Genomic DNA, 12,667 nt, shown 5'->3' on the forward strand with positions numbered 1-12,667 from the left:
TTCGTGGTCTTATAATCTGCATTTATTTTTACCTAATTATCCCAGCGACTCCTGTATGAATCGTCCAGTGATTCATTTGTTCCCAAACCCCTCCTTAGCGCGAAGCTAATCTGCGCTGATTGGACCAATGACAGTCTGTTGCGATTGGTCGACTGCCTTCAGTCAGAGAGTGAAATGCCAAACAGCTAATCAGCAATATAAAAGTAATCACAGTTCATACACGCTCGATAGTGTAGGCGTGGAGTTTAGCTGCCAGTGGGTCAATGTAAATACAGACTATGGACTTGAAAATTCAGACGATTAACTATTTCATTGAGCAAAAACTCCAAAAACAGTTGAGGAGATCTCCTAGCTTCTCACTCTGCTCTTTTCACAGACACACACACACACATATTGCGCACACACACACACACACACACACACACACACATATTGCACACACACATATTGCACACACACACACACACACACACACGCGCACTTAACCCTGCTCCGGACGACAACGCGCGCGCGCGCGCGTGCACACATACACACAAACACACACACACACCTCCGGACCACAGCGCGCGCACACGCACACACAGACACACACGCTACTCCTCGTCCACGGAGCTCCGTTAACAAAGCTGCACGCGTCGCGTTTTTAATGTGACTTTGCACGCGATAAGAGAATATAGCCAGTTAACCTGATACAGTACACGCGGTTACAAGTAACAAATCACAACTAAACACATTTGCAAGCTCGAGTCAACGAGGCAACTTTAATCGCACGTACCTACAGTTGAGAAATGGAGGAAGAAAAATCCATCCTGACGTCCATCAGTAAGTTACTCTTTACTGATCCTTCCTTTAACAAACGCTGATGAAGTATTCTTTGTAGCATGTAGTTTCCAGTAGTTAAGCTATAATGCTGAGGTTTCATCTTTGGGTAGAGACTCAATATATCCATCTGCAGTGTGACTTCAATCGACCGGCATGTTTGTGTGTGTGTGTGTGTGTTTGTGTGTGTGTGTCTGGGTTTCTGCGTCAGAGGGCGGGGCCTCAGGTTTGAAATCTCCCGGGTTTGCGCGTGCACGTGAATAACTTGGTTTCGTTCGTACGTCATGGCGAAACACCTAATGAATCGGTATCAAGGCGACTCGTTTGAAGCACTATGAGTCGACTCTTTTATAGATGAATCAACAGTTTTAAACACTGTACACTAACAGATTTAAGCCTTAGCTGGATACTTCACTTCACTTAGAGCTGTGTTACACACTACATGGAGGGGAATTTTCAAAAACCCATAATATGGGCTCTTTAATGTTACGTAATTTTAAATGTAGGCTACTTAAAAAACTGGAAAAAAAACACTGTACATAATATGACAATTTTATTTATAAATTACATAATAAATTACAGACAAATAACTGTAATTTGTCATTAATTTGTTTGTAATTTGTTTGTAATTTTTACAGACTTTTGAATATAATTTAAAATAACAGAAAAATACTGTATAAATAATATTGCAATTTCTCTGTATAAAAACAAAAATGTCAGTAATTTGTCTTTAATGATTTAGAGAGATTGTTTGTCATTTTAATAGGTTTTGAATACAATTTGAAATGACAAAAAATTACTGTAAAATTTAGAGATATTTTCAGTAAAATATTTTTTTTTTACAGAGTAGTAAATAATAATTTTTGTAGCATTTTTTCCCCTTTTTTCATATGTAAAGATATTTGTGTATTGCTGTACATCCTGTGTGTTAATGTGTAAGTGTTTTGAACCTGCATAATAAGGCGCATAACTAACGAGATCCGTGCTGGACTTTAGACCAACTTTCTGCTGGTCAATTGAGCAGTCTATTTCAGATCTTCAAAATAGCAAGGCACCAACAATGCACCTTAACCCATCTCTTTTATAAATCGGCACGTCCATGAGTCCCCAATATGGCCCAAATGGATTTGCTATTTAAACAACATGGCGCAAATTGGGAAAATTAGGGTTGCCCTGGTCTGAAAATAGCAATAGTCAAGTCTTGTGTCATATTGGGCTGGGTGTATGATAGAGCCATAACATTTTTTTGCATGTGTTTTAATGTTAAGGTACCTACTGGATGTAAAAAAAAAATTAGGCTAAAATGTTCCATGTCTGGTTATACAGTATTTTACATTATTTTACTCATTAACTGAAAATCCACAATATAAATCCTGTGTGAATGTCTCAACCCACTGTGCATTATTCTTTTAGATTATCTAACCATCAACCCAGGCTCATTCTGAAAACGTATCACTATATACATTTCTGGAGAGTGCCAAATACGCCAAAAACAAGCTACGTATTTTTTGCAGTTTTTGTTTTCGTGAATCCACCAGAGGCTGCTGTGTGCGCTTTTTTAGATCTAAAATTTCTCTTGCGAGTGCAATTCGCACCTGCTGTTCTCACAAAAATCCATCAGAGGCCGCTGTCGACTGAATAACTGACCCAACGTCCTTCTTCCCTAAACCTGACCAATAGTGTTTTCAAAAGAACCGACTGACCCGTCCACCCACTTCCCTAAAACCAGCCGACATTAAAAAGCCATCCAGGAAAAGAAAAGCCCCCTGATTTTTACCATGTTTTCAGATTTTACCACATTGTTACTCTGTTACTTACTTGTTTATTTTATTTTTTGGCTTCTGTTTTTGTCTTACCTGCTTTCAGGATCACATTTAAACTAAACAAAAGGTTTGCAGCTTGGGTAGTTTTGCAACTTAAGGATAATTATTTTAGAGATGTCACATACAAATTTTAATACATTTTATATTTTCATATATTCCTCTCATGAATCACATTTGGACATGAAAATGCAAACATACAGTATATGTGTATACGATTGGGAGAAACTCTGCAGAACATTTGAACCAGACTGATGATCATCTGTCCAAAAACAGGTCAGTGTAATTTATAAACTATTTATTTGATTAATTCTAAACAACTAATTGTTTTTCATGTTCTTAAGACACCTGACATCCTAAAGGAAACATGAACAACTCTGCCTCTGAGAACCAAACATCTTTTCCTGTTGTCAAATGCTCAGAAGCAGGAAATTATATTTCAATAGTTGTAATTGTACTAGACCTTGTTTTCAACTTGCCCATTCAAATCTGTGTCCTCTGGCTGGGAATAACTAACTTCAGAAGAAGAGGGCACCTGGAAACATCAGAAATCTTCACAATGAATATAACAGCAATAGCACTCATTGCAACCCTACTATCTCCCATATATGTGATTGCTGATGCTTTTAACAGTCACAGCACCATACTCTTTGTTTTGTTCTTTTCTGGAAGCTACATGGTTGGACGTCCTGTTATGAATAGCTTGATTTGTGTGGAACGCTACATTGCTGTGGCTTATCCGGTGATCTATCTCAACCCAGCCTTCGTGAAGCACAGATATATTGGTGCTGGACTTGTATGGATACTGGTTTTGGCTTATGGAGGACCTACAATTTCTATCTATCCACAGAAAAAACCCGAGTTTTACATTGTGAGCCTGTTAATCAGCATTTTAGTGATTACAGCTTGCAGTTTAGGGGTGCTTAAGATCCTGCTGAGACCAAGTCCTGGTAAAGCACAGAAGGAAGGGATGCACGGTCAGAAAAAGAGGGCGTTTATAATCATCACCAGCATTCTGGTTTGCATATCTGTTCCATATGGTATAGATTTGTTAATTTACAGCATTCACACTAATATACCTTTGGAGGCTGTCTGTGTGCTGCTGGCCATCAATATGTGGCCATTGCAGGAATGTAGTGTGATACACCCTGTTCTCTATCTGTCCAAGCATGGTAAATTTTCATGCATCAGTAAGCTACTAAATAAAACCAGGTGAAATATTGAAGCCGTAGCCTTTTAGACAGTCACTGTTTTTAAAAGAGCAAGATTTTCTTACTGTGTAAGGACTAAATTGTTATTTTAATACACTACCTAACAAAAGTCTCATTGCTTCTTGACTTCTAGTTGATCATTTGGTATCAGAAGTGGCTTATATGAAAGGCAAAGACCTCTAGATTACGTTTAACTTGATTTTTAATTATTAAATTAGGACAGTGAGGTCTGACTTTGCTTAGACAAAAGTCTTGTCACTTAACAAAAATAATGTACAGTATAGAATATAAAGTCATCGTGCAGTGGAAAAAGATTTAATATTGCATATGACTCCCATGAGCTTCAAGGACTGCATCCATACATCTCTGCAACTTACCAATAAAGTCATCTGGAATGGCAAAGAAAGCATTCTTGCAGGACTCCCAGAGTTCATCAAGACTCTTTGGATTCATCTTCAATGCCTCCTCCTTTATCTTATCCCAGACATGCTCAATAATATTCATGTCTGGTAATTGGGTTGGCCAATCCAACTTTAATGTGGAGGTTGAAGTATAAGAAGGAGCACTTTCCTGCTGAAAAATTTCCCAGTTCTTGTGGTTTGTAATGTAATGGGCAGCACAAATGTCTTGATACCTCAGACAGTTGATGTTGCCGTCCACTCGGCAGATCGCTCACACACCATCCACACTGAATGTAACTCCAAACCATGACTTTTTTTTCACCAAACTTGACTGATTTCGGTGAGAATCTTGGATCCATGCGGGTTCCAGCAGGTCTTCTACACCATTTGTAATGATTGAACAGCTGATTCATCTGAAAAATCTATCTTCTGTCACTTTTCCAAATGATCAACTAGAAGTCAAGTTATTAGTTGTTGCTCTTACAACTGGGATCGACGACAAGACTTTTGTCAGGTAGTGTACATATCGTCATCTTGGAATTATAAGGTTCCATCTGCGTTCTGAATAATTTTGAGATATTGAGCTTCAAAGTTTTTGCATTCCAAAGCAAACAGTATGTGTGGAACATTTGTTTTTGATTATTTTAAATAAAATGTATTAAAATGTAAACTACTACTAAAATGTCCCATAATGTAAATTAGTTGTCATTTAATGAGAATATGTCTATAACTCAATTTTGATAAAAATGTCAGATAGAACCTTATAATTCTAAGGTGACGATATGTGCTTTTACTGCATGTAGAGCAATGTACATTTAACCAATGAAGCACAATAACATGCTACTGCAACATAGAAAACATTGAGAATGCATATGTACACTGTAAATGCTGTGTTCCACACAATACATTTCTAATGTGACAACATCAAGGAATCAAGTTAACTTTAGTTTTTACTAATTTAGGTTGATTGAACACAAACAATTAGGTTGTCCCCAAAAAAACTCAAGAATTGTGTTGTTTCATCTAACTTTATATAAGTTATTTAAGCAAACAGCATCATTTGAGTGTAGTGAATGTATATTAACAGCATATTTTACTGATATATTAAAGAGATGCTGTTTTATTTTTTAAATCTAAGACATGTAATTTGTATAATCTCAAATTAATTAAAAGATTTTTCATCAGAATATTCAGATGAATTAGCAAGTGTATAAAGCTAAAAAAGACATAATGTTGGTTTTGAATTTACACATAATTAAATCATTTAAAAAAACGTAGTATTCATCAACCTGATCTTCATTTACAAGTGTAAAATTCTGATTTGAATGTGTTATTGTTAGCTATTTTCACTTCATATATTTTGGTTTTAAAACTATGAACATAAACTTGAATAAACACAGATGCTTCTCTGTTCCTTATTTGAATATTTTCCTTTCATAATTCACACCTATACATACACATGCAAACATATGTTACATACTGTAAACTAATGCAAGAAGAGCTGCAGGTTCATGATAAACCACTCTATTGGTTATCTGTCCGACATAAGGTCAGTGTCATTTTTTGCTAACATTTAACACCATAATGTTATGAATGATGTTTTGTTTTTTTACATTAAAAGGTATTTTGTTTGTTGTTGATAATTAATGTAAATGACTATTTATATATATATATATATATATATATATATATATATATATATATATATATATATAGATAGATAGATAGATAGATAGATAGATAGATAGATAGATAGATAGATAGATAGATAGATAGATATTAAGTATTTTTATGGAAATTCTATTCCATTACAGTATAATTTTAGAACTAAACTAACAGTTAAAGAGTCATCTTACAATTTTTTCTAGTAAAAAAAAGTAAATTAAGGTTTAACATCTTATGTTGTTACATAAAATATCATTACATTATTTATGTGACATGTTTGAATATGTTTTGTATTTATGTGTATGATACTGTCAATTTTGAAAATATTAGTAATTGACATCTAATGAAAAGGCTAGCTTAGATTAACTTCAATTGATGTTAGCTTTCAGGTGTTTTTAAGGTTTTTTAACTCTTTTTACAACTTCAGTAGTTAGTATATCACAAACAATATTTAAACCTATACATTTCAATCCAATGCTAAAAGATACTGTAAGTTTTTGACCCTTCTAAAGCAGGGGTCACCAATCTCGTTCCTGGAGGTCCGGTTCCCTGTGGGGTTTAGGTCCAGCCTGCCTCAACACACCTGCCTGGGTGTTTCAAGTATACTTCATAAGACCTTGATTAGTTTTTTCAGGTGTGATTGATTAGGGTTGCAGCTAAAATCTGCAGGACACCGGCCCTCCAGGAACAAGTTTGGTGATCCCTGTTCTAAAGCATTAAAATACCACAAAATCCTTTGCCAACATCGGCTCATTCTGAAAATGTAGCCCTAAATACATTTCTGGAGATTGTGAATTATGTAGCCAAAATTTTGTATGGCTGCATTTTGTCTTCAAAACGAATGCTACATGGCGGTATGATGCCGTTCCTTTTCGCACTACCAGCTGACAACTTACCTCCGTATGGACGGCTTTCCCAATTTGTCCAGGAGCTTGCTATGTACGTAGGCGAACTTCAGACGCAGAGTGTTGTCCACAACGATGGTGGTTGAGTCTGGCAAAGAACAATTCCAGAAAGATGGTAAGACAAAAAGAGAGTAAATAACAGGGTGAGAATGTGATAAAATATGAAAACATGGTAAAAATCAGGTGAGGGCTTTTCTTTTTCTGCATTGCTTTTTAAAACTGTTAGTTGGGTTTAGTAAAGAAGGTGGACATGTCTATCGATGCTTTTGAAAACACTATTGGTTGGGTTTTAGGGAAGGAGGAGGGTGGGTCAGTTGATCGGTCGAACAGTCAGTCAGTCAGTCAGTCGACAACGGCCTCTGGTGGATTAACGAAAACAAAAAACAAAACAAAAAAACACCTGGGACATATTTGGCGCTCTCCAAAAATTTATAAAGCGGTACGTTTTCAGAATGAGCCTGGGTTGCGTTCTGCAGATATTTCAGAAACATGTTAAATGAACATACTTGTTTATCTGAAAGGCAATGCTAAAGTTAGTTATTCTAATTTAAAAAGGCACATTGCGTGTCAGATTGTCTTGATAAATTGAAATTGGACTGCAGTACCTGGTTCAAACAATATGGGCCCTATCATACACCCGGTACAATAGGGCAAGATGTGTTTGGCACGATTTTATGCTATTTTCTTTATGTCACAGGGCTTTTTTCAGTTTATTCATAACAATGTGCAATTGTATAATATTATTCTTATTAACAGTATTATTAATTATATGCATATTTATAATTGTTTCAATAAAAACAAGTTTTAATTTGTCCACCTGATGGGTTTTGGATACGCACGTATAACCATATGGGGCATAAGAATAGCATGTGTGTTTAGATCTAAATCATTTTTTTTGACTACACTTCATTATTATTGTTAATTTATTCATTTGCTGGAAATTAGAACTGAACTTTACAAATAGTTTTGAAACAAACTTTGCGCTTAACAAATAAAATTAAAGATATAGGCTAATAGATGTTTTCACTGGAGTGCGTGCAACACCGTTTCCATAGTCCACAAAAGTAAAGGAGTAAAGTAAAGAGTAAAAGTAAAGAGAAAGTATAGAGGTCAAATGGAGGAGGCTCGTTATTTATCCTTGCACTGCAGATGGTCCATTTAACTGTTTTCTTGCTAGTGAAGCATTTAGTTTTTCCACTTACAAAGTCTGCCATGTAAATGTGCCATGGCACAATGCAACTGACTCCTAAAGGGAATGTTAGATGAGTCTTGGATTGGTTTAATGCATGTTATGCTTAAAACACACCCACAACTCAATAAGAGAATAAGCACAACCCTGAAAGACCATGCACTATGTGCAGTGCATAATTTTCCGTCCTTAAAACAGCAAAAGTGGATTCAGATGCACCCTTAATGCTTTTGCACACTGTGCTTTAGACTTTGCGCTTAGATCATTAAAACAGAGCTCAAGGAGTCAAAATTACATCTTGCTCCTATTCCTTCATTAAAACCTAAATTGTTCCTCCTGTATTTTTAACAGTGTAGTTCTGGCAACCACAGATTTTCATTTAAATTATTACATTTTTATTGAATTAATTTTCAATTAAAGCAAACTAATCTATTATATTTCAATCACAATGTCCTTCAGGTACACGTTTTTGAAGAGAAACATGAACAGCACTGTCCCCGAAAACCAAACCTCCTTTTTTGATGTTACATGTTTAAGCTCTTACCAAGCTTTTTTAATTCAGCTTTTGCTAGCTGTGCTGGACCTCATCGTCTTCCTCCCCATCCAAATCAAAGTCCTCTGGCTGGGCATGATTAACTTCAGAATAAAGGGACGTCTGGAAACCTCGGAAATCTTCACGATGAACCTTGCAGCAGTAGAGGTTTTCGTGATAATGCTTTATTTTGTGTCAATGGCAGCTTATGTTCTTCAATATCAACTAGCAGAGCTGTTTTTTATGTTTTTTTATGCAAGTTATCTGGTTGGACGTCCTGTTATGAATAGCTGGATTTGTATTGAACGCTACATAGCCGTGGCTCGTCCGGTGATGTACCGTAATCCATCCTATGTGAAGCACAGATACATTATTTCTGGTCTGGTCTGGTTGGCTGTCATGATTTATGGAGGCAATGCTGTTTCCACCTATCCGCACCTCTATATGGAGGTCTACGTTGTGGCCTTATCAATCAGCATTTTAGTGATCGCCGCTTGCAGCTTAAGGATGCTTAAGATCCTGCTGAAACCAGGTCCTGGTGAAGCACACAATGAAGGAATGCACCGTCAGAAAAAGAGGGCGTTTATAATCATCACTGTCATTCTGGTGTGCATTTCTGTTCCTTATATTGTGGTTGTTCTGCTGTTCCTTCAAAAGAGATATATGTCCACTGATATCTTTTGCCTTGTAGTGAGCATCAATTTCTGGATGATGAGACCAGGCAGTGTGATACAGTCCGCTCTCTTTCTGTCCAAGAGAGGGAAACTGCCATGCACTAAAAAAAAAAATCCATAAAACATGTGGGTGTTTATTGCAAATATAGCCCATATGCTGGTTCTTTAAATATGATTACTGTAAATAGTTTGAGGCACTTTAAAATATGATAGGTAAAGAAAATCTGTTGAATCTCTAAAAAATTTAATTAAATTAGCTTAGATGAAAGTCGGTAATAAGTCGGTAGTGCCTTTTTCGTTCGCTTAGGACAAAAGTGTCTGCTAAATGATTGAATGTAAATGTGTAGATTAGATTAAAGTTTGTTCTATTTTGATGAGCTGTAATCTATCGAACTGATCTAACTGTACAAATATATTTGTGATAAAATGACAGATTTAACAATAAAGACAGGGTGAAAATTGGGTCTGTGTGTCCTTGACTATGAGCATATTGCTATTAATGTTACTCCACAATGTACAAGTCACAGTAAACATAAATAAAGATTTGTTGATTCCTGCAACATAATCATTCAGACAAAAATAAATGCTGAATTGATGTTATATTAAAACAGAGAATTGTGAATGGAAGTTTTGATTTAACACATATATATGAGCAATATCACACAAGTAGTGTGATGTGGCTGTATGTCAGCACTGGTGTATACAGCCCTATCGTATACTTCTATGAGTGTGATATTGCAACACTTTGACGATATAATAATGTTTGTAAAAGAAAATCAAAATGCAGACAGTCTAATAATCCTTTATGAGGAACTACTTTCTTCTGCCATTCATTCACATCTGCAGCTGACGTCAGAACAGCAAAATCCATTGCTACTTCACAAACGTCACTTTGTAGCTAGTATTTTAATGATTCGCATAGTGTAATGTCTAAAGTAATGACAAAACAGGGGATTTTGCTCACATTTAAATATTATAAGGCTGAGCGGCATCAAATACCATCAGTCTTTCTCTGTTGCAATCGGGATCTCACAATAATTAACCCAGAAAAAGCCAGAGCAAAGCAGACACTACCAGATTGCTGTGGTATAAATACAGCCGCCAAAGCACTGAACCTTAAAAATTATGAAGATTTAAAATAGGCACTATCCTTATAAATAAACTGCTGTTGCAATCCAAACAACTACACTCCTATCGAAAAAGCCCTAAAAGTACATTATGTTGTCCAATAGCTGCAATATTTGTCAAGCTGTAGTCCACTGCTTGCAACTGGTATTGGCGGAGTAATACACAAGGATCAAGAGGCTGTACAAGTGCTGATATTAATATCTCAAAGCTATCAGCCAATCAGATTCGAGAACCAGTCAGAACTGTTGTATATATATCACACACAAACATAATTTTTTTTTCCAAAAATGAGAGATGGGTGGAATAATTGTCCTGTCTTTACAGATTTGTTAAGTAAGCGATCAGTTGTCTTTGTTTTTTTGTTTATTTAGATGGCAAAATTAGTTTGTATCATCAGCAGAACTCTTTCAGTGTTTAAAGACAGACCTTAGTCAAAATGATTTCTAAGTTACTGTTTACAGTACGTTAACATCACTACAATATTATAGACTGAAAGATCCGCTGTAAATGCGCCTCTCCGAGTGTTAACATGTAAACACCGCAATCAAACTTACTGTTGTGTAGGATTTTCACCGCATTTTGTAACAGGTATAGTCTTTACACACACGGCTTTCTGATGTACCTACCGAGTGCATATAAGTTGAGGAATGCTGAGAATTTTTTCTCTCATTCGCCGTGTGGTATCAAACATTACATTAAAAATACACGCTTCAAGCAGTTCCTCGAATCAGACATCTCGTTTGTCACGAGGGGCATGAATGAAACTCATGAATAAAAGTGCCAAACAGCAGTTAAAGTCCACCATTTAATAATTTGCCAAATAATTTGATTACTGATGTCCATGTAAACACAATCACTGTCTTTCTCCTCTGCCTCTGTGTGTTTTTTTTGCCTCTGTGAAAATCAGCATGCGCCCAAACCAAAACTCCCATTTTAATGCACATTTTTATGCACCTTCCCTCTTTCCCTCCTCCAACACTCCCCCCTAAACAGAGCTGGACACGCCCACTTTCCTAAATTTTTCCAAACTAAAGGTGTGAAAACACCCTGCTAAAACAGGAGGGTTTCGTGGCCCTTTAGCAAGATAACATTAGGGTTATTACACCAGATATGAATTTCCTTAATGTTGGTACTGGTTTTGTGTTGTCTAGAATTATTGTAATCATGATACATTTTTTATATTTTAAGCAATGTGTGCAATTTGTATCATCTAGATGCACTGGGGTGCATCAGTGATGTATCCTGCTCATTGGGTGTTTAAGGTCTTTCAGCATCAGACATCCTCACCCAGGTGATCCAGCTGAGGATGATCAGAGCCCAGCTTGCATCCCAGTATCGCTAGGGCCAGACAGAATCTGCTTACATTTTTTACTATTTCTGCTAAGAATTTTGGTAAAAATCTGCGGATTTCTGCTGAATTTTTTGGGAGTATCATAACTAAAACCTTAATATGTGAAACAAAAAATATTATCTTTTAAACTTTTATTTAACTTTTATTTATGTTATGTCCCAGGCCACCGTGGATTCAAGCATAATCAACTGTCTGCCTGAGAAATTATAATTTTGTCTGAGCGGAGTGATCCTGTAACTATGTGCTGTGGGAACTTTCCTATAGTCCTAGGTGGACTTGCAAATGCCTGTCAGGTGCCTGTCAGGTGGATTCCTCCAGCTTTAACAAAGTCAGTCCTCCTTTTCGGGGTAAGAAGGTACCAGAGATGATGGCATTGCATGCTTTCTGCCACTGCCTTCAGTACTTAAGCACCAGGGCCTTTGGACTGCTTCATAAGCAGTGAAAGCATACGTACATACGATTAAGGACACAGTTATTAGCCCTCCTGTGGTATTTTAAAATTAAAACAAAAAATCCAAGTACTTTTTAACAGAGCAAGACATTTTTCACAGCATTTACAAATATATTTTTTGAGAAAGTTTTGTTTCTTTAAGTTTAATATTTATTAAATTTCTTTTCAGTTAGTTCCTTTATTAATCTGGGGTCCCCACAGCGAAATGAACCGCCAACTTATCCAGCATACGTTTTACACAGCGGATGCCCTTTCAGCTGCAACCCATCACTGGGAAACACCCAGAAATTTTTATACAGAAATGCCAACTGACCCAGCTGAGGCTCGATCCAGCGACCTTCTTGCTGTGAGGTGATTGTGCTACCCTCTGCACCTCCGTGCTGCTATTTATATACAATGTAAAATAAATTAGTTATTAAACTATTATGTTTAAAATGTGTTTAGGGGGGAAATCTACTCTTCATTAAACAGCACTTGAGAAATATTTGAAAATACTAATTTCACAGCAGGGTGATTTCTAG

The sequence above is a fragment of the Danio rerio genome, chromosome 7 (genome assembly GCF_049306965.1).
Source record: "Danio rerio strain Tuebingen ecotype United States chromosome 7, GRCz12tu, whole genome shotgun sequence".
Classification (NCBI taxonomy): Eukaryota; Metazoa; Chordata; class Actinopteri; order Cypriniformes; family Danionidae; genus Danio; species Danio rerio.